This window comes from Panthera onca, chromosome D4 (genome assembly GCF_046562875.1).
Source record: "Panthera onca isolate mPanOnc1 chromosome D4, mPanOnc1 haplotype 2, whole genome shotgun sequence".
Taxonomy (NCBI): domain Eukaryota; kingdom Metazoa; phylum Chordata; class Mammalia; order Carnivora; family Felidae; genus Panthera; species Panthera onca.
The window spans coordinates 12,558,201-12,581,526 of record NC_138351.1 but is presented as its reverse complement, the minus strand read 5'-3'; the positions used below and the strand labels follow the sequence as shown (position 1 = coordinate 12,581,526).

Sequence of the window (23,326 nt, the reverse complement as noted above, 5' to 3'; positions counted from 1 at the left end):
CAAGCTCACAGCTACAGATGATAAACCCTCTCCCCTGCTCACAACAGATGCCCCCAAATGGCAACATGGGCAAGCTTTGGCCTCCTTCCCAAACCCAAGAGAAATGCTCTACATCCTAAGATACAATGAAGATTCCTTGAAACTAAAATGTAAACTAAAATAGGGGATGTTTGTCTCCGCTGCATGAAACCAGCAGGAAGGGTCGTCCCAGAAGTTTCAGAAGACCCGACCGCGGTAGACTGCCACGGCCCTTCTTGGATTTCTCTTCTGCAGCAAACCTGACCTTCACAACACAGACTATCAGCACCCACTCTCTGAATCGGCTTATACCCAGTCATGCTAAGGAGACTAGACATGTGGTAGCACAGATCCTAAAGCTATTAAGCTGACCAGCAAATACACGAAAGGAAGAAAAGTAAACTTCAAGGTCACTACCTGCACAAAGGACTCTTGCTTTTTTTGAGAGAGAGAGAGAAAGAGACAGAGCACAAGTGGGGGAGAGGCACAGAGAGAGGGAGACACAGAATCCCAAGCAGACTCCAGGCTCTGAGCTGTCAGCACAGAGCCCAACGCCAGTCCTGAACTCACGGACTGCGAGATCATGACCTGAGCCGAAGTGGGATGCTCAACCGACAGAGCCACCCAGGCGCCCCAGGACTCTTGTTTCTTATTGACAAAGCTCACCTAGGTTCTAGGCTGATGATGATTAGCAGTGACAGGCAAGAAGAGGGAGAGCAGTCAGTTGTGACTCCAGGACGTGGCCTGTAGGACTAAAGGGGCTCCTGATCTTACGAGGAAAGTTCACGCTTGACCCTGCAGTCCCAAGCAGCATACCCCACTACCCAGTAATGCTGGACTTTCTGAAAGGGATGGAAAGGTCAGCACCCTCCCCCCCCCCCAGCCCCCGCCCCCTGCCCATACAGCTACAGCACCCACTAGCCAGGGACAGCCCAACCCTCCCCCTTCTGCAACCCACACCCCAGACATGCCCTTACTCCCCTGTTTAAATGGAGTTTGTGGGCGTCAACTGGCCTTGGTCTCCTCTGAGCCTTCTGCCCCTTCCTTCCCGATCCCAGAGGCTTCTCTTTCTCCACCCACCTCTCCTCTCCATATTCCTACGTTTCAGTTCCCAGCACTTATGTGTGCCTCCCTGGGATGGTACCCACTCCCCTGGCTCCACCAAGCTCCCGTATGCACAGGGTGCCAGCTGACCTCCAGCTTTGTCCCTTCCCTCACTCCAGCTCCAGGCTGACACTTCCAAATGCCTCCAAACCACTGGTTCTCAAAACACAATCCCCAGACCAGCAGCAGCATCGCCTGATTACCTGTTAGAGATGCAGATTCTCAAGCCCCACCCCAGGCTTACAGAAGCCAAAAACTCAAGGAGTGGGGCTGGAGATAATGTGTCTGAACAGGCCCTCCAGGCATTCAGGGGCAGGCTAAGGTTTGAGATCCCCTGCACTACTCACTCCCGCAGGTATCTCAGACAAGTCTCAAATGCAGCCCAATTCCCTGCTTCTCTTCATGCTACCCACATTTACCAGTAACACAAGTAAAAGCACAACCCAAGTTCCATATGGTGGGCCTCCAAAATGCAACAGGTATTTTGAAAATTCATGATTAATTTGTGGCTATAGAGCATGAAGGGAATTCTCCACATGGCTACAGAGAAAAGCATTGCCATGCAGCGTGGGAAGGAAAGAACAAAATGAACGAACTCCTGCAAAAACGTCCATGAGCGTGCCCTCCGTGGGGGGGTACATGGAAATGAAGAGCACCCCAATAAAATATAAACAATGTCTTGTATATATACAAATGTGTTAATATGATTTTTAAAGCCTATGACTGTATATTTTCATAAGTAGACTGGGCAAATATTAACCCACACAGTATCAAATGATATTTTAGTTAAATATTCATCTTTTTTTTTAAATTTTTTTTTTTAACATTTATTTATTTTTGAGACAGAGAGAGACAGAGCATGAACGGGGGAGGGGCAGAGAGAGAGGGAGACACAGAATCGGAAGCAGGCTCCAGGCTCTGAGCCATCAGCCCAGAGCCTGACGCGGGGCTCGAACTCACAGACCACGAGATCGTGACCTGAGCCGAAGTCGGACGCTCAACCGACTGAGCCACCCAGGCGCCCCAAATATTCATCATTTAGTTAAAACATTCACCATTGGCACCAACGCATTTTCTTGGTGTGTTTGGCATGCACACATGTGGTGCGTTATTAACATTTGAGAGGTGCATGATTTTTTAGTGAGCATTAAGTCAGCATGTAGAATAATAAGTCCCTGCCTACTAAACTCCCCTTCATCTCCGAGAAACTATGTATTCATTAATTCTTCCCTCAAATCCTTTGGAACATCAGGTACCACATGCACGAGGCCCTACAGCAAATAAATAGATGACCCAACACTGAAATTAATTTCAGAAATGCAAAGGGCTCAATTTACATTTTCAGCGTTATAAACCACGGAACTTAGGGAATCTATTCAAAACTGATTTTCCTTTCTCCGTCTAGTTTTCCTTTAAAAAAGAATAAAAGAAAAAAAAAAGTCAAGAACAAATGGCCTGAGAAATAAGCACGTGAAAAGATATTCGACATCATTAGCCATCAGAAGTGAATCGAAACCACTCCACACCAAAGAGGATGGCTAAAAAAAAAAAAAAAAAAAAAAAAAAGACAAACAATAAATGCTGACGAGGGTGTTGGAAAATTGGAACCCCCCTACATTGCTGGTGGGACTGTAACGTGGGGCAGCCACTTTGGAAAGGAGTCTGGCAGGTCCTGAAAATGTTAAATATAGAGTTATTATATGGTTTTCACTTGTAGGCATGTACCCAAAAGAAACGAAAACAGATGCCCCCATAAAAACATATGTACATGAATGTTCACAGCAGCATTAGCCCTAATAACCAAAAAGTAGAAACAACTCAAATGTCCATCAACAGATGAATGGATAAACCAAATGTGGCAGACACACACAATAGAACACTCATTGGCAATAAAAAGAATAAAGCACTGATATATGCCACATTGTACATAAACCATGAAAGCATTAGGCTAAGTGAAAGAAGGCAACGTGCAGGGCCACATAATGTGTAATTTCATTTTTACGAAATGTCCTGAATAGTCAAATCTGTAGACAGAAAGTAGAGTGGTCGTTGCCTAGGGAGGGGGAGGTAAGGGATTGTGAGGTGCCAGCTAAACGATGGAAAGTGTTCATGGCGGGATGGCATTCTTTTTAGAGCAATAAAAATGCCCTGAATTTGATCATGGTGATGGTTGCACAACTCTGCGAATACACTCAAAAGCAATGCGTTGATCTAAATAGGTGAATTGCGGGGCACCTGGGCGGCTCAGGTGGTTGAGCATCCGACTTCAGCTCAGGTCATGATCTCGGGGTAGTGAGTTTGAGCCCCACATCAAGCTTGCGGCTGTCAGCCTGTCAGCACAGAGCCCACTGCTTTGGATCTTCAGTCCCCTGCGCTCTGCCCCTCCCCAGCTTGCGCTCTCTCAAACATAAATAAACATTTAAAAATACATACATACATACATACATACATACATACATACATACATAAATAGGTGAATTCTATGGCATGTGAATTATATCTCAATACAATTATTTTTTTTAATGGCCTAAAGCGAGAAGAGAATTACAAACAGATTCAGTGAACTAAAAAGTATTAGGTACCTCAAATATGTAGCTTCTTCTGTCTTTTTTGCATTATAAATTTCTCCCAAATGAAAATGAAATAGGTTCTGCTATCATTTTACAGTTTACCAGCACTTTGGATTCCTTGTTATAAACTTACAGGGAGATAAGTATGCCCCTAATTTTATATTTCAGGATGTGGACACTCTGAGTATATGAAGTTCACTCTACCCAGTCGGCTGTTCAGGGTACATGTTAGTCCCACACCTAAATCCTGTGCCCTTTCTTCTATGCTGTCTGTAGTGTCTCAGGGTTCCACATAGACACTGGCTGGCCAGTATGCAGAGACAGCACGCTGGCCAATATCAATAAGGAGAATGCCCATGTCTTGATTTTTCTGGAAGCTAGACCAGCTACAATAATGCTACATTCAAGCCAAGTATAATCTAACTCATCACTCATCAGGGGTCTTGCGGTACCATGAAAAGAACCCTTTGCTCTTAAATCCTTTGCTATCTTGGAATTTACTTCACTGGCTCATCTTCGTACTTGCCTGAGGACCCAATACCTCATGTTCCAAGAGATATTAATGAATACACAGTTTCTTGGAGATGTAGGGGAATTTATAGGTAGAGACGATGCTACATAGAAGACCAGTGGAAAGAACCATGGTCTAGAGTAGGAAGATCACAACTGGCTTCAGTTTTCTCATTTGTAAAATGAGGGGAAAGAAGAAATACCTCTCTCAAGGTCATGGTGAAGATTTAATGAGAATGTATCTGAAAATACCTGATTCACAATAGGCATGGACTCTAAATCAAACAGGTCAGCACCTTGATCTCTCCTCTGGAGACCGGTGGGTTCTTCCAAATACCCAGGCTACTCAGATCTGGAGAATGATGACCAACGTCATCCATTTTTACTAAACTCCCCAAATGATTCCCCTGGCATCACTGAAAAAAACCATTCATTGGACGTGTTCTATGGAATTTTTTTCCTCGTGTGTAGACTACAAAACAGCATTTGTTCACCAAAGAAAACTCTGAACTACATTGCTATTTCAGAAGAGAACACAGTGAGGAAGGGAAACCTTTTCTCTTTTGCTTTACAAAATTCACAAAAATCTGCATTTCTGTGAATATAAGAATCTCCTCAAAAGGGAGAATTGTTTGTCTAATCTTAACCCATTTGAATTATCTTTCATTCATCATTTCAAAGGAATTTTTCAGCGAAAGGAAGCTGTAAGTTCCTTCCTACAAGTCAATAGGCTCATTCTGATAAAAGTCATAACACAGGAAAAGTCAAGTGTCTTAGAAAAAGAAAAAAAGGGGGGCGCCTGGGTGGCTTGGTTGGTTAAGCGTCCGACTCCGGCTCAGGTCATGATCTCATGGTCTGTGAGTTTGAGCCCCGCGTCGGGCTCTGTGCTGACAGCTCAGAGCCTGGAGCCTGTTTCAGATTCTGTGTCTCCCTCTCTCTCTGCCCCTCCCCTGTTCATGCTCTGTCTCTCTCTGTCTCAAAAATAAATAAACGTTAAAAAAAAAAAAATTAAAAAAAAAAGAAAAAGAAAAAAGGAATCTAGGAAGAATTTGAAGGATTTCCCACTACTCAGCTATTTAGGAAATCTTCCCAATATCCTTGATCACTTATGGATTAGACACCACATTTTTTTAAGATATTATTTTTAAGTAATCTTTGCACCCAACGGGGGGGGGGGGGGGGGGGCGAGGAATCAAACTTAGAAACTCGAGATCAAGAGTTGCATGCTCTACCAACTGAGCCAGCCAGGCACCCCCAAAACCGCATTCTTGATCCATAACAATGACTTTCTTAGCTCATGAATGAAACCACTTTTATTAGTTTGCCAATTCGTATTTGTGTTCTCACTGAAAAGCGTGTCCTCAAATCACAAGCTGGACAATCTTAAGTAGATGCGGGCAAATGACTTCCATTATTACAAGCTTTTCTCAATTATACAAACATTTTTACAACTAGAAATAATGTTGTGGGACCAGATGACTCATTTAACATGAAAGCAGAGACAAAATACATAGTGTGGGGTATTTGGGAAAATTATTTCAAATCTTCTTTCTGAAGTCTTGCTGTGACCTCTCCCCCTATTTCCCAAGCAACAACTTTTTCCTTAAGGTTTATTCCAACTACATTCACAAATGAGTTTGAGTCACTGTTAAAAAGAAATAATAAACCCAATATAAACAGGATACCTAAAATAGTCAGTTAACGGAAGCATAGAGATAAATGTCACCAGGCATCTAGTTTTTAATGTGCACTAGCTAATCACAGCAGCTTGAGCCCCGAGTAACTCCATTCCTTTGCAGCCAAAACAAAAAGGAAACCCTCATGGGTTTCTGGTTGTCTCTGTTAAAAGAAATCATATGCACTCTAAAAACCTGGAGCTAGGGGTGGGGGGGCTCAGTCAGTTAAGCATTCGACTTCAGCTCAGGTCATCATCTCACGGTTCGTGGGTTCGAGCCCTGCATCAGGCTCTGTGCTGACAGCTTGGAACCTGGAGCCTGCTTCCAATTCTGTGTCTCCCTCTCTCTCTCTCTGCCTCTCCCCCTCTCATGCACTCTCTTTCTCTCTCTCAAAAATAAATATTAACTTTTTAAAAAGCTATTCAGGGGTGCCTAGGTGGCTCAGCTGGTTAAGGGCCGGACTTCGGCTCAGGTCATGATCTTACTGTTCCTGGGTTCGAGCCCCACGTTGGGCTCTGTGCTGACAGCTCGGAACCTGAAGCCTGCTTCCGATTCTGTGTCTCCCAGACTCTGCCTCTCCCCTGCTCATGCTCGCTCTCTCTCTCTCTCTCCTAAAGATAAATATATTTAAAAATTTAATAATCGTAATAATAACCTGGAGCTATACTGCCATGTCCACCAGGACAGTGACTCAGGAATCTCTAAATGTTTATACATACTTTGTGAACATGATTTTACTTTGCATTCCTATTCAACGTTTTCTCTACCCTACAAAATATACCATTTAAAGTATCCAGAAGTTCAGGGGCTGGGGAGAGGAGAGAAGGGAGTATTGTCTAATGGGTAGGGTTTCTGTTTGGGACCATGCAAAGGTTCTGGAAACGGAGAATAATGATGTGCACAACAATGTGAGCGTACTTAATGCCGCTGAATTGTACGTGTGAAAACAGTTAAAATGGTGAATTTCGTGTTATGCATATTTTACCATAGTAGCAACAATCACAGAATGAAGGTATCCAGAAACAAAAAATTCACAGCCTAGTATGCTAACCACACATCCAAATGTCCCTGAGGAGCCTGACTCTATGGATGGAGGAGGGGCTGTGCCCCATGCAACTTAATTGTCTTAGTTTGGCAAAATGAAGGTTCCAACATAGGACTTGATGAAAATGTATGGGGGGCGCCTGGGTGGCTTGGTCGGTTAAGCGTCCGACTTCGGCTCAGGTCATGATCTCACGGTCCGTGAGTTCGAGCCCCGCATCGGGCTCTGTGCTGACAGCTCAGAGCCTGGAGCCTGCTTCCGATTCTGTGTCTCCCTCTCTCTCTGACCCTCCCCCATTCATGCTCTGTCTCTCTCTGTCTCAAAAATAAATAAACGTTAAAAAAAAAATTAAAAAAAAAAAAAAAGAAAATGTATGGAAGTGTACTGTAATTCACGTCTTCACATTGAACAGGCCATGCTTCTCAAACATTATTATGGAAACGATCCCCTGGGGATCTTGAATCAGCAGGTCTGGGTCCACTTTTAACAGGCCTCCAGGTGATACAGCTGCTGCCCTGAACCTCACTTCAACCAGCAAGGCCCAAGAGTGCTTCAGAGTAAAAACACCATCGCCCAATCAGTCTGATGGTCATCTAGAACCACGGTCTCCTCACCAGGACATGAGGACGGTTGGTCGCACCTTTCAAGTGAATCGGTTAAGGACGTGGATTACCTACCACCCACCATTTGTAAAACTGCGTTGAGAATCTTGGCCAGAAAGCCTGACAGAGGGGGCTTCCCAGGTGTATCCACCCATCTCGCGGACTAGGAATCTGCCACCCACGATAAGGGCAGTCGACAGAGGCAACTTCACAGAAAGCCTCCGGGCAGCCTTCAAAACTTAAAATACCCTTCCCAAGCTCGAAGAATGCCTGGAATTCGGTGGCCTTTATCCAACATAAAGATCTCCAACTCCGCTTTGACGGAGTTCCCTATAGAAGAGCCCTGCAGCCTGGAAAACTGACAACGCCCAGCAGGTTAACGTGAAGGGCGGGGGAACCCTCGAGGGCTCTGCGGCGCTAGGGGCACAGGTCGCGGCTCTGCGGGTAGCTCTGGCCCGCGGGCACCTCCGGGACTGTGCACTCCAGCTCTCGGTTGCGCGGGGTCTGCAAGCCCCGCAGCTGAGGCTCGACCGAGACTCCACTGGCAGTCCCCACCTGCTTGCAACTGACTAGCGCCTCCCTCGGCCTCCAGGCACCAGCTCCTGCCCCCCTACACGTACCGCAAACGCTGGCAACAGAAACTCAGAGGCCCTTTTAACCTGGCTAAAGAGAGGCTCAACAGAAAGTGAAACAGTCCCCATTCCTTGGTGAAGGCGCCAGGCCAGGTAGGAAAAAGACGGTGACTCCCAAGCACCTGTAGCCGCCTCGGGTGCGTACTCGAGCCCACTTGCCGACAGTCCCGCAAGAGAAACCCCACGATGCGCTATCGTCCCCGGCAGGACGGGGAGGCAAAAAGTCCGCTAAGCACGCCCAGAGAGGAAACAATCAGGGCCCAGTAAAGTACACACCGAATCCACAGGGAGACCGGGGGGGTGGGGGTGGGAATCAACTCGCTTGTGCTCTCGCTGCCCCTCACCTCCGCCCGCACGCCGATCCAGGGCGCCAGCGCCCCGCCACACCCCGCAAATCCCTAGTTTTCCAGGCTGGGACTGGAGGGAGGCATCCCGGCGACGCCCGAGCCCAGGCGGCCGCGCGGCGGGCGCTCGGGGGCAGGGCAGGGCAGGGCAGGGGAGGGAGGAGGAGGGTACTCGCCTGCGGGCTGGGGGTGGCCGCAGTCGGCGGGGTCCAGCGCGGAGCGAGGGCGGCTCCCGGGGCCGCGGGGGCGCGCTCCGACGCGGTGCGGGCGGCCGGGCGGGTGTCCGGTGCGCTGCCGGCGCTCGTAGCTGGCGGCGCCTGGCCGGAGTCGGAGTGCGGGACGCTGCCGGGGGAATGGGCGGGCACGAGTGGCCTCGGTCGCTGCTCCTGTGTACTATTGTGGACTCAAACTATTTCCTGTTTGGAGGTTTGGGAGAAAGAAAAAAAAAAAAAAAATCCAGGGTGGGGGCAGGGGGAGTGGGCAGCAGAGAGCCAGAGAGCCGCGGCGCGGAGGGGAGGAGAGTGGGCAGAGGCGGTCACCTCCTTCCTGGAGTCCCCACGGGTGCCAGCTGCGCGAGCCAGGGGCAGGAAACGCAGCTTACTGCAGCTTTACTTTGGGGTGTAAGCAACGGTTGCGGGGGGGCTCGCACGCGCCACCCAGCGGTGGGGCAGGAGCTGCGGCCGCAGGAGCTACTAGTCCCTCCAGCCTGGGAATCCACTCCCCTGCCTCTTCCCTTCTACGCAAAACTGCCACTGAGCTTTCTTCCGGCCCTAGAGCAAAAGGGATTCGCTGTGCTGCTTTCTTGATTCGTTCTCTGGTCGGCTTTCTGATCCTCCCCGGGAGTGTGAGCTTGGAAGGGGTTAGCCACAGTACCCTTCAAAAGAGCACGGGAGGGATGGTTGTGCGCCATTATTGTAGGTGTTTGGTGGAGCGGGGGTCTTTGTTTCTGTTTGGGGGTGGAGTGGGGTGAGAGGCAGGTTGGTGATGTGGGTGGAAAGTTAACCTTTATGATCGGCTTCCGTTCCCCTCCCCCAGGAACCTCGCCCTTAGCCGGGATCACAGGGTCTGAGGCCCCAATCCGGAAATACCGGTTCCTCCCGCTGGGACAATAGGTGTGGGGAGCATTAACCCGAGAGCCTGCTTAGTCACCACGGGAATGAATCCCGGCTCGGCCTGGAAGGCGAAAGCTTCGTAGTGCCTGAAAGTGGCAAGCAGGTGCTTCTTTCATTTAGTCACGTTAAAAACCCTGGGAAGGTGATGGGGAGTTATTGTTTAATGGGTGCAGATTTCAATTTGATATGATGAAAAAGTTCTGAAGAGGGATAGTGGCATTGGTTGCACACGAGTATGAATTGTACTCAATGCCACTGTATTGTATGTTTAAAAATGGTTAAAATGGTCAATTTTATATTGTGTTTTTTAACACACACACACACACACACACACACACACACACACAGAAACCTCGTGGGCTCCTTCTCACCCAAACCTCTACCAGGAATAATGGAATGAATGACAGTGCTTCTTATCAAGTTCATTTAGTTTAGATTTCTGGGGGTACCTACTGATGGGGGAAACAAAGCAAAAGAAAAAAAATTTCCTTACAACTTACAAGCCATTGACAAGTCCTTGAGACAAGAATGACTTTCCTCTAGGAGCTCAGCTGCCTCCATGTTGACACTTTGCTAAAGGCAAAAGGCAATCTTAGGGTAACGTTATTCAGACACCCCCTCTGCCCCAGGGTCCTGTGAGTCTACTTTAAATGTATAGAAATTCCTTTGGAGACTTCCTTTATCTCTACCCCTCAAATATATGTTCGCAATTATCCTTCAAGCATATGCCCCTCAGATATACATCTGAAGGGTCTCACAAGTAAGGTTTTATTAGACAATAATAAATGACCTTTTCCTAACAATAGCTAGCCCCCTCAATGTCCTGGAAACCTTCCAAAATTCCTTAGGTACATACGCTCTCCCTAACTTCCTCCAACTCGAAGTATATAATCAGTCACCCGGCACAACTCCAGTACAGCTTTTTCTGCCCACAAGTCCTGTCCCTGTGCATTAATATAACCACCTTTTTGGGACACCTGGGTGACTCAGTAGGTTAAGCATCCAACTTGATCTTGGCTCAAGTCATGATCTCATAGTTCATGAGTTTGAGCCTCGTGTTGGAATCGGTGCTAACAGTGAGGAGCCTGCTCGGAATTCTCCCTCCCTCTCTGCCCCCTGCTTGAGTACTCTCTCTTTCTCTCAAAATAAATAAATAAACTTTAAAAAAAATAAAAAATAAATAAAACCACCTTTTTGCACCAAAGACTCCTAATTCTTTCTTGGCCTTCGGTTCCAAACTGCATTTCCACATCGCCTATCAACAAGTTCTTTCTTTTCTTTTTTTTAAAGTTTTTTTTTTTTATGTTTATTTATTTATTTTGAGAGAGAGAGATGGAGAATGAGCAGGGAAGAGGCACAGAGACAGAGAGAGAGAGAGAATCCCAAGCAGGCTCTGCACTGTCAGTGAAGAGCCCGACCCAGGGCTCTGTCCCACGAACTGTGAGATCATGACCTGAGCGGAAATAAGCGTGGAATATCTTGTCAATGAAGAAAGCAAGGAAGCTATCGAAAACCAAGGTTCACATCAAATGGGATCCAGAGCCAACTTGTGGAAGCACCCACCGGCCAAAGTGTGATAAATTTTAAGCATCAGGAAGAAACATACCTGCAATGAATTGAGACCTATCAAATACTTATATGTCTATAAGTCATAATGATACTCAAAAACAAAAACAAAAAAACTCTAACTGGTTACCTTTGCAGATGCAATAGAACTAATTCATTATTTTGAAAGCTGGTAAATTGTAAAAGAATTAACACATTTCACCTGCCTTTTTGTCTCACGTGTCTCTTACTCTAGTCACTGCAGCAGCAACAAGGTCGAGGTGGTCTCTATCCAGCTTCATGCAGGAACAACCTGAAAATAACCTCATCTCCTCCCTCCTACCCCAGTGCTTCTTTGTCAACGCCAGGGTGGGGATTCATGGAAACTATCCAGGCGCCCGTGTTTCATCGTCTAGCCTTTGATCAGCGATCAGCGAGGGCTAGAAGCTGATGTATGAATATTCCTTTCTTTCTCCCCCCCAAGAGGAATTATCCTGAGACTCAGTAGGCATTGCTTCTCAGAAATTAAGTCACACAGATCAACCAATCAGGTGCCTGAAGCAGCAGCCTACTGGGTGAATATCCCTAGGGGCGCCTGGGTGGCGCAGTCGGTTAAGCGTCCGACTTCAGCCAGGTCACGATCTCGCGGTCCGTGAGTTCGAGCCCCGCGTCAGGCTCTGGGCTGATGGCTCGGAGCCTGGAGCCTGTTTCCGATTCTGTGTCTCCCTCTCTCTCTGACCCTCCCCCGCTCATGCTCTGTCTCTCTCTCTGTCCCAAAAATAAATAAATAAATAAATAAAAAGTTGAATATCCCTTTAGTTGGCTTTCTCTGCTTTCCCCACCCCTTACTTCTTTCTGTAGGATCACATTCCCCAATAAAGCCCATGTCTCAAGGCTCTTCCTTCTTGGAAATTCAGGCTAAAACATGTACAGACTGTATCTCAGGATAACTAAATAGTTGATGAAGAGATTATTCTAGCCAACAACAAGGAAGGATTGAAAATTGCAACAAATACCAGCATCTTCCAAAACCCTAATAAAATAGTGGATCAGGGCAATAGTCATCGATGGCCACTAACATCACAGAGAAGGTCACCAGACATTGTGTGCCATCTGAGGGAAATATACAACACCAAAAATGACACATTCTTGCCAAACAAGAGCAAACCTGAGTCTGTCCAAGTTTCTAGATCCAACTACCAGTTAAAAAGTTGTTTTTTTTTTTTAGGAGCACCTGGGTGGCTCAGTCAGTTGGGCATCTGGCTTTGGCTCAGGTTGTGATTTCATGGTTTGCGGGTTTGAGCCCCGCAACAGGCTCTGTGCTGACAAAAAAAAAAATTTTTTTAATGTTTATTTATTCTTGAGAGAGAGAGAGACAGAGTGTGAGCAGGAGAGGGGCAGAGAGAGAGGGAAACATAGAATCCGAAGCAAACTGTCAGCCCGACACGGGGCTCAAACTCAGAGACCGCAAGATCATGACCTGAGCCGAAGCTGGACTGACTGAGCCTCCAACTACCAGTTTAAAAGAATTTCTAGAAGAGAGGAATACGTTAAACAACACTACTACAGGGTGCAATCAACAAAATCCAGAATGTGAGAAACTCAAAAAGTCAAAGGATCCAATTTCCTCAACAAGTAGCAAGTCCTTAAACATGGAGGGGGAAGAAACCTATAGATTCAAAGACTTAAGTGGTATCAATGAAATACAGTGTGTATTTCTTATTTGGGCCCTGATTCAAAATCACCAACCACTAAAAATTGATGAGCGGGGCCCCTGGGTGGCTCAGTCGGTTAAGCGTCGGACTTCGGCTCAGGTCATGATCTCACGGTCTGTGGGTTCGAGCCCCGCGTCGGGCTCTGTGCTGACAGCTCAGAGCCTGGAGCCTGTTTCAGATTCTGTGTCTCCCTCTCTCTCTGCCCCTCCCCCGTTCATGCTCTGTCTCTCTCTGTCTCAAAAATAAATAAACGCTAAAAAAAAAAATTAAAAAAAAAATTGATGAGGTATTTTTGGGGTAAACTTGATATTCCCTAACTTAGTAAAAACACGTTTTAATTACATGCCACTGATTTAATCTAGTATATGGGGTTGATGTTGATACTACATGTGTTTGGGTGACCTATCATACACATACACACACACACACATACACACTAAAATACCTGTTTAATTTCCTTCCGTGTCTGAGCTGAAATGAACACTTGAAAGATTTGGATTTTGGATTTTCTTTGAATGTGTGCAGGTAGGGAAGAAAGGGACTCTGGCTGGCATAGCTGGCAACTGACATTATCTTGCCTTTTCCCACCCACTCTTTTCATTCTGGGTGCATGCTGTATGTATTCCTTTGTCTGCGCTTTCCTATAATCGGCAAAACAGCCTTTTCAGTAACTAATACACATTTCCACTCGAAAGACTACACATTGCAAAATCTGCTCAGAGAAATAAAGAGTCACCTCCCTGGGCCCCAGGGGCAGTACCGTGGAAAATGGGGCAAGAACTCTGGGTTCTGACTTGGAGCTCCGCAGCGGTTCCCTCCCTGCACTGGCCCCAAGGCAGTCCCACAGAAACCATCTTGCCTTTCTGGGAGACAAAGCCCTATTCTCTTGCCTCTCATGACTGGGAGCTCTTGTGTTCTGCGTCCAGAGGCTCTGAAATCAATACTGTGCTTCACCTGTGGGCTGGACGGGCAGGATGGGGAAGAGGTCAAATCACAGTCTAAAGTGGGGCACTTGCCTTGGTAAGACAAGTGTTTCCATTCCTGGCAATAGGTATGCCATGGAGCCCCAGGAAGAGTTTTGTTTCTAATCTTGACTTTGCTGCCTGTGTATGTTTGGCATTTTTGTCCAGTTTTACTGCAAAACAATTGACTTACATCACTGTACAAATTTAAAGTGCACAGCTTGGTAGTTTGATTTACATCTATTGTGAAATGATTGCCACAATAGGTCCAGCTAACCTCCATCACCCCATATGGATACAATTTTTAAAAACAGAGAGAAAAAGGTGTCCTTGGCTGGCTTAATTGGTGGAGCCTGCATGAGTTCAAGCCCCATGTGTAATTTACTTAAAAAAAATTTTTTAAGTTAAAAACAATTTTTTCAATGTTTGTTTATTTTTGAGAGAGAGAGAGGGAGAACATGAGAAGGGAAGGGGCAGAGAGAGAGAGAGAGGGAGAGAGAGAATTCTAAGCAGGCTCTGCAGAGTCCCATGAAAGGCTCCATCCCAGGACCGGGAGATCATGACCTAATCCAACATCAAGAGTCAGAGGCTGAACTGACTGAGCCATCCAGGGCCCCCACCCCCACCCCCAAATTTGTTTTAAAGAAAAAATGTTAGGGCCCCTAGGTGGCTCAGTCAGTTAAGCACCAGACTCTTGATTTCAGCTCAGGTCATGATCTCACGTGAGTTCAAGCTCCACATCTGGCTCTGTGCTGCCTGCTTGGGATTCTCTGTCTCTCCCTCCCCTGCACTCGCTCTCTGTCTTGCTTTTTTGGGTACTGTTTTGAGTGTAATTAAAAGCAAAGTAAAATAAATGAATGGAATGAACTAGAAGAGCTTCCAGGTATCTTTTGGCTGACACTTGTAGGGATCCTAATGGGAAGGAGGATGTCTGTCTTGGTGGGACCTAGTGGTGGGACTCACGGGGCCCTGGAGCGTCCCGCACATTGAACGAAGCAGCTGCAGCTCTCAGAAACACCCTGGCCACAGTTGCATGGGCCACGTGGCCCCTGAATGCTCTCTCAACACTCCTTATCCCAGCCTCACCCCCAGTCACACCTGTCTGGTCTAAACACAAGGCTGCTCCTGGGTCTGGAGAAATCCCAGGTCCCTCCTCCATGGGGCAAGGCAGGCAGCAGCCCCACCTTCTCCCCAAGCAGAGGCAGAAATGGGGCAGGTAAATGCCTCCCGTATAGCTACAAGTCGGGGTATTGAGAAGACAGGCAAAAGGAGTAACCAAAGACCAATCCCTTCTCCATGCTGAGCAATCCTTGCAACAGTTACCTTGAGCCCCTTTAACTTTATAGTCCACTCTATTTTGGCATGATATTTTATTTTATTTTTAAATGTTTATTTATTTTTGAGAGACAGAACGAGCATGAGGGAGGGGCAAAGAGAATGGGGGACAGAGGATCTGAGCGGGCTCTGTGCTGACAGCAGATAGCCCTCTGCGGGGCTCGAACTCACAAACCGTGAGATCATGACCTGACCTGAAGTCAGACGCTTAACTGACTGAGCCACCCAGATGCCCCTGGCATGATATTTTAAGTCCTTCCTAAACTCTCTTGAGAGGCAGGGGTTACCTCTAGATACTTTCTGTGGCCAAAGCTTTGGGAACTGTTTCTAAAAAAATAGCAGTTTTTGGGTGCCTGGGTGGCTCAGTTGATAAAGCATCCGACCTTGGCTCATGATCTCACGGTTTGTGGGATCGAGCCCCACATCGGGCTCTGTGCTGACAGCTCGGAGTCTGGAGCCTGGTTCAGATTCTGTGTCTCCCCCTCTCTCTGCCCCTCCCCTTCTCACTCTCTGTGTCTCTCTATCTCTCAATAATAAATAAACGTTAAAAAAAAATTTTTAAATAGCAGTTTAAGTAATTGGAACACTGCCTGCTTTCTGGCACTCAGTGATGTTAGTCTTTGGACTTTGACAAACAGCTCATAAAGAAATAATACTTTCTGTTGATCACTTGTTAACAGTCCAAAGATTACTGTTAAGCTCCAGCTAAGCTCCTGGTGAAAAGTAAGTGTAAACACATGTGAAAAGTATATTGAAAATCCCTGGAGGTGGGATTGCCTATGAATTTCTGGGGGGGGTGGGGAGATGAAACTAGCAATACATGGAGACACAGAAAGAGATAAATTCATTGAACAACTCTGTAGGAAAAAGGACATGATTCCTCATAGTATCTAATGTAAAAATCATCTTCTTTTTACTGTGATGCTCGAAGAGCACTAAACCATAAAAAAAAGCCTGTAAACAAAATAATAGTTGTGTAATCATTATAACTGGTGTTTACATGTATAGGCCAACCAGAGATATACGGTTGAATTGCACCTGTGCTTATAATGTACTGGGAAATAGGGGGGCTATTAGGGACCTGAGCGAAACAGTGGACTCACATTTCAATGAGTACTTATTTGGCACACTATGCCTGCAACACTAATGCGAGGTTATACAAGCATGCACAGATTAAGGGATTCTTCCACTTAAATCAATAGCAATTTAAAAACAACACAGACCAGGGCAGGTGATGGTGCTACGTTGCTATTGCCATTGTAAACTGCTCCCGCCGTTTCAAAAGGCGTTTTCATGAAACGCATCAAGACTCGTAAAAAATGTTCAAGTCATTTGACCCTGTGATTTCACCCTGGGCTGCCATCTTCAGACAATAGGATAAATGCAGAGAAAGCTACATGAACAAGACTTTCCATGAACACGTTATTCGTAAGAGCAAAAAATTGAAAACAATGAAAATATCCAATAATTAGGGAAAATTAAGTAATTGATGATATAGCCACTAAAAGGAAAATTATGTGGGCATATATAGGTTAACTCTGAAGAATATGTAGCAGTATTGGGGTGCCTGGGTGGCTCAGTCGATTAAGCATTCGACTTCAGCTCGGGTCATGATCTCACAGTTTGTGAGTTCAAGCCCCGCGTCAGGCTCTGTGCTGACAGCTCAGAGCCTGGAACCTGCTTCAGATTCTGTGTCTCCCACTCTCTGACCACCCCCCCCACCCCCCCCCCCCCGCTCACGCTCTGTCTCTCTCTCAAAAATAAATAAACATTAAAAAATAAATAAACTTAAAAAAAATGAGTATGTAGTAATATTTATTCCACCAACAAATGCTTATTGAACCAGCTTTACTCTATCATGCTCAGGTGATACAATAATGAACAAAAAACGAAGGTTTTGGCCTCATGGAGTCTGTGGATAATAACGTAATATTCAGCATAAATGACAGAAGACAAATTTCCATACCACGATTGCCAACTATGCAAAACTGAAACCCACAGGCAGAAGGACGGGAACAAAATAAACCAAAATGCAAGCAGTGAATTTGTTTTATTTGGGGATAGCACAGATAATTTCTCGCCCTTTTTCAGCATTTTACAGGTTGCATTCGGAATTTTTTTTTTATTGAAAATATCGTGGGATGTATAAGAACATCAAGAAACACTATTAGCTGGAAAACGCAGAATAGTAAGTAGGACATACAGAATAGCTCTGCATGCTAATGAACAGGGATTGAGAACAATTGTGCACAAAGAAAAAGTATTATGAAAAGTGGTGGGATCTGAGCCATGTCATTTATTTATTTACTTACTTATTTATGTATTTATTGAGAGAGAGAGAGAGCACGAGCAGGGGAGGGGCAGTGGGAAAGGGAGAAAAAAGCTCAAGCAGGCTCCCTGCCCAGCCAGGAGCCCAACGCAGGGCTGGATCTAACCTCAGCCAAAATCAACTTAACCGACTGAGCCATCCAGTTGCCCCAGTCATTTAACTTTTTAACAAGTGCTTGTTAATGTGTTGGTTCAAGATCTTCTAACGTCGTGCACTTTTAAAAGAGACTTGGAGGAATCTCTTCCTCTGCCAGTCTGCAGAGGGGCCCGTGGTACAGGTGGAGAAAGAGCCTGGGTGTTGGAGTCCCCAGACCTGGGCATCTGTCCCCGTGTGGTCACTTTCTAGTTGTGTGACTGAGGTAGGCTCACTAGACCTACTTGAACCTCTTTTCTCTTTTAAAAATGAGGATATTATCTGCCTCATAGATTGTTGTTAGTGCTAGAAATTATACACACCCGCAGAGAAAAAAGTTCTAGGATAGTGTATCAGAATTTTGATCAGTACAGAGAACAGAATCTCAACCACAGTGGCCAAACAAGATAGACCTCTGGGTTTTGGGGTGTTTTGTTTTGTTTTGTTTACATCACAAATATCTGCTACAGCATCTCTGAGATGCAAACAGAGGACAAGACTTTTCCGGTCTTTCTGCCATTTTTGTCTGGAGTTTTGACCCTCATAGGTTGGAGATGATTTCTCTACCTTCAGGCGTCTAGGGCATCGTGTAGGCAAAAGCCCACGCTGGCCGAATCTGCCTATGAGCTTTCCTGTTTACATTAGTCAAAGTGGGTTCCTAAGGCTATTCTAAGTCACACATATACCCTCCCCCCACACACACTACAGCCTAGCCTCTCCACTCTGCAGAGCTTATATCTGGCACGGAGACACATAATACGTGCTCAATAAATATTATGTGTTGAGCAGAAACATTAAATTGTCTCTTCAACACAGTATGATTCCCTATATAAATAATGAATTGGAAGTAAAATATTTCATTTCTGGCCTTGAGATGACTAAACGATCCTCACCAGAAAGTTCTATATGCTCCTTGCATAGTGAATACCCACAGTGAGGACAAAACAAAAGCTACTGACTTACCTGGCTCCCGAGCCATCCTATGAACCACATTGTCCAGGTTGCCCTGCCTCCCACTTGCCAGTCTGAAACCCAGCAGACAGAAACCGGAGGTAGTCCAGCGTGTGGCCTGTATGGAGAGCATGGTCCCCGCTCTCTGTCAGGGATGAAGCCGCCACAGGTACCACAGCGTCGACTGTCCGGGAGAAATACGTCCTGAATGTGGGTCTGGCAACCGTGAGGCAGCCATGTCTGTAAGACATTGTATCAAGAGCTGAGGAGTCACTAAAATGAGGACCTGACTTCATTATCCTTACCTATGGTTCCCAAGGCAACAAGGCAACGACCCTCTTAGGATCCTGGGTAATAAGATCCTTTCAAATTCACTTGGGAGATACCGGTTGTCTGTGGCCTGCACCTGCCTAGATGAATAGGATTCATAGGACTTCTGCCCTCTGCTGAGCCAGGTAAAGGCACCCAGCAAATGTGTTTTAGTTCTTACTTGCGTTTTTTCAGGTCTCATGATACACACTAAATACCCCTCAACAAAATACCTCCCATTACAGACTTGCGCTTTTTGTGAAAGGGTGTGATGTTGAGCAATTCATCTCTGCCCAGACCCGGATCCTTGATTCATAGCATTGTAACCACTCGCGAGATAGGTTCAAGCAAGCTATTGGAATTACGCAGTGAAAAGTCCTATAGGTCCACAGTCCCTTAGCCGCAATTCTGAAATTTTAGAATTTTGTCTCTGAAACCAAAAGTTTGGTACTAAACAATTTGGCAGCAAAATCTGACCTGAATTGATGATCGAAGTCTATTTTATGGTCCTTATGTATTCTACTTGGTATAAATAATCATACATCTCCCTGGGGATATATCCCTAGGTTTAATTATTGGAGCACTACCCCAGACTGCTGGAGGTATTATGCAATGCTATACAGTATGCAGACCGTATTCCCAAAGAACTCTGAATTCCAAAACATACAGCCCGGATGTTTCAGATGAAGGATACGGACGGCAAAAATAAACCTCCTGGAGATGAACAGTTACTGACAAGTTCTCAGCAGGTCACAGTGTAATTGTTGCATCTTTATAAGCTGTTGAGTCTCTGCTTTCCCTGCCCAAACATAGATCATCCAGCCCTAACTATTGTGTGCTCTATGAGCCTTCTAGAAAATTTTGCAAACTCATTGTACACACCTCAAAGCTCTTACCCTAGGAATTTGCAGTGGCTCTGCCTATATTTACAAGGCTTGCCCCTCCTTACAGGAAAAACAACTCCATTTCCTCTTACAGCTTTCATATCAGTAAGAAAACAAGCATCCACCTGGGGCAAATGTGCTTGTTTCTCTGCAAGTTTCCAGGGAAAGCAAATTAGAAGAACAACTCAAAGGAGAACATGTTCGGTTTTTTAAATGAATCTTCTTTTTCTTTTTAAAAATTTTTTAAATTTATTTATTTATTTTGAGACAGAGACAGCATGAGTGGGGGAGGGGCAAAGGGGGTGGGGAGAGAGAGAGAGAGAGAAAATCCCAAGCAGGTTCGATGTGGGGCTTGAACTCATGAAATCATGAGATCATGACCTGAACCAAAACCAAGAGTAGGACAGACGCTTAACCGACTGAACTACCCAGGCGCCCTGGTTTTTTAAATGAATCTTCTAATTTCCTTTGTGTGGCTGTAGGGTAGGGTTGGTTTTGTGACTTCTGCATGGTATTATCATAGCAAGTTAATCTCAAATATCTAGATAAGTCAGAAATCATGATGGATTGAAGGAAAGCAGAATTTGCCACCCCAGAATACGTCTCTTTGGCATAAGGATTAGTTTAAGATAATTTTTTTTTTTTTTTTTTGAGAAGGCAGGCAGGAGAGAGTTACTTGGTTTTGTAACAGCAGTTTACATTTGCCTTCCTGTCTGTGCCAGCAAGAGCAGGAGGTCTCTAAATCTCTAGAAATTCTAATCAATGGAGAAGGTAAAGATTTAAGCCTACAAAACAACCTTACCCTTATTTGAGATGCTTTTCCTGGTGACCCCCACCCTCTGCTTCTGCCCCATCTGCCAACTCTTTTGTGTTTAACTGGAGATTATTTAAGGTGATGGCTTGGACCACTTCAGAGAGTTACTCAGTTTTCCTGGGTCTCTCCCATGTACACAACAGGTATACATGTCATTAAATTTCTGTTTATTGTGCTCCTGTTAATCTGTCTTTTATTACAAGGGGGTCTCAGCCAAGAGTTTAGAAAGATAGGAGAAAATTCTTTTCCTCCACTGCAGGATCTTTGATTCAACAGGAATTAGGTGCATCATGCAGAATACATGAAGGTTTTATGGATGACAAAATTATCATATTGGGTGAATGGATTAAGGTCTAAAGTTATTTCTGTTGGGGTCCCTGGGAGGCTCAGTTGGTTGAGTGTCTTGTTTTTGGCTCAGGTCCTGATCCCAGGGTCCTGGGATTGGGCCCCATGTCTGACTCCGTGCCGAACACGGAGCCTGCTTGAAATTCTCTCGTTCTCCCTTTACCCCTCTCCCCAACTTGCACACTTTCTCTAAAATAAAATAATAATAATAACAAAGTTATTTCTGTTAACCAACTAGAGGAGACATAGACCTTTCCGTGTTGTTCTCTGTACCCAGAAAAATGGAATGTACTCATTAATGTAAGATTAATTGCTCCTGTCATAGGCAAAATATGTACCAACAAGCTATTGACCTTAAAAGTAAAACAGCCAGTTATTTTCCCAGCAAAGTGGGTTTATTTGAGGATAGCAGAGGAATTGTAATTTGGGACATGCAAGCTATGGCAAGCCATAGGCAAGTCTGAAGATCAAAGGAGGAGAAAGCTACTTTATAAAGAAAAGGATTAGGTTGAGAGGGGCTACTTTGGACAAAAGTCCTTTGGAGAAAGTGAGAGTTCAGGTGGTGATGCTTTCTCGGTGGCTGAGTTGTGGTATTTTCTTACTGGCTGAGTTTGTTGGGCAAGGAGAAGTTCTTCCTTCCTCCTGCTGCAGTCATAACATAGGCTTCTACCTTTTGGGAATGCATGGTCCTTCTCTTCTGGTTGGGTCTGCACTTGACGGTGAGCAATAGGGCATGGGAGCTCTTCCTGCTGGCCTCCCAATTCCTTTTTATTTTATTTTATTTTATTTTATTTTATTTTATTTTATTTCATTTCATTTCATTTTATTATTATTTTTTGGGAGAGAGAGAGCACTAGCTGGGAAGAGGGGCTGAGGGAGAGAGAGAGAATCTTAAGAAGGCTTCATGCTCAGTACAGAGCCAGACACGGGGCTTCATTCCACAACCCTCGGATCATGACCTGAGCCAAAATCAAGAGTTAATGCTCAGTCAGCTGAGCTATTCAGGTGCCCTTCCAGCTCTATTATTTTTTTTAAGTTTATTCATTTTGAGAGAGAGAGAAAGAGAACAGGGGAGGGGCAGAAAGAGAGGGAAAGAGAGAGAATTCCAAGCAGGCTCCGCAGTGTCAGCACAGAGCATGGCACAAGACTCAAACTCACAAACCACGAGATCATGACCTAAGCCAAAACCAAGAGCCGGATGCCTAACTGACTGAGCCACCCAGGGGCCCCCAGCTCGATTTTAAATGAGGCTTCCTATCTTCAGTTTCCCTAAGCTAATGGAACTTCCAAAGGAAACTCATGACTCCTCACTCATATCTGAAAGGAGCAAGTCCTATAACTCTAAACAGAAACTCAGTAGACATCACAGCCTCATAAATTTGCATTCACAAAGCACATGCTCTTTAATACAGATATGAAAATCCTCTCTGTGATTAAAGAGTTTGTGCTTAGCACTGAATTGTCTCTCTTCATGGATCTGCATCGGCCTCTCCACTAAATAAATTACTTTTGGGTAACATGGTAAATTTTATCTTATGTACATTTTACCACCAAAAAAAAAAAAAAAAAAAGAAAAAGAAAGAAGAAAGAAAGAAGAAGAGAAAACTCTACCCAGCATGTTCTAGCCTTCTCAAGGCCTTCATTTTCCTTTTTTTTTTTTTTTAAGTAATCTCTACACCCAACGTGGGGCTCAAATTCATGACCGTGAGATCAAGAGTCAGATGCCCTATGGACTGAGCCAGCCTGGCACCTCTATTTTTCTTCTTCACACTTTTTACTACCCATCACTGAGTAGTATTCCTATTTCCATCATCTATATTCCCCTAGATGAAAGGGAGATCCAGGAAAGCAGGTGCATTCCTATATTTGTGGTGCCCAGAACAGTGCTTGGCACATTGTAGATACTCCTAAATGTTTTCAGAATGAATGAGTGAAAGCAAGCAAACAGGGGCACCTGACTGGCTCAGTTAGAAGAGCATGTGACTCTTGATCTTAGGGTTGTGAGTTCAAGCCCCACATTGAGTGTAGAGATTACTTAAAAAAAAAAGCCTTAAAAACAAACAAACAAAAAAACAATGTAGGTCTGAAACCAGTATTCTCATGTCTTGTTTTCAATCGAGTCTACCCTCAACACTGACTCTAGAGTTATCTGGGTTATTTTTTTTTTGAAACATAGGTCTGATTTTGACACATAGATCAATGAAACAGAGTAGAGAGCCTGGAAATAAACCCACGATCATATGGTCAGTTAATCTTTGACAAAGGAGGCAAGAATATGCAATGGGTAAAAAACAGTCTCTTGAACAAATGGTGTTCAGAAAACTGGACAGCTACATTCAAAAGAATGAAACTGGACCACTTTCTTACACCATACACAAAAATAAGCTCCAAATGG

General features: G+C 45.1%; 1 protein-coding gene across 2 annotated transcripts in view; it reads right to left on the bottom strand.

The window, feature by feature from the left end:
• Nucleotides 1-8,894, bottom strand: part of TJP2 (tight junction protein 2) — a 129,622-nt gene extending 120,728 nt beyond the window's left edge. For both annotated transcript variants that reach the window (XM_060610115.3, XM_060610113.3), the window contains exon 1: nucleotides 8,675-8,894. The gene's annotated coding sequence lies outside the window, so the exon portion shown is untranslated. The remainder of the gene's footprint in view (nucleotides 1-8,674) is intronic.
• Between the last annotated feature and the right edge of the window lie 14,432 nt (nucleotides 8,895-23,326).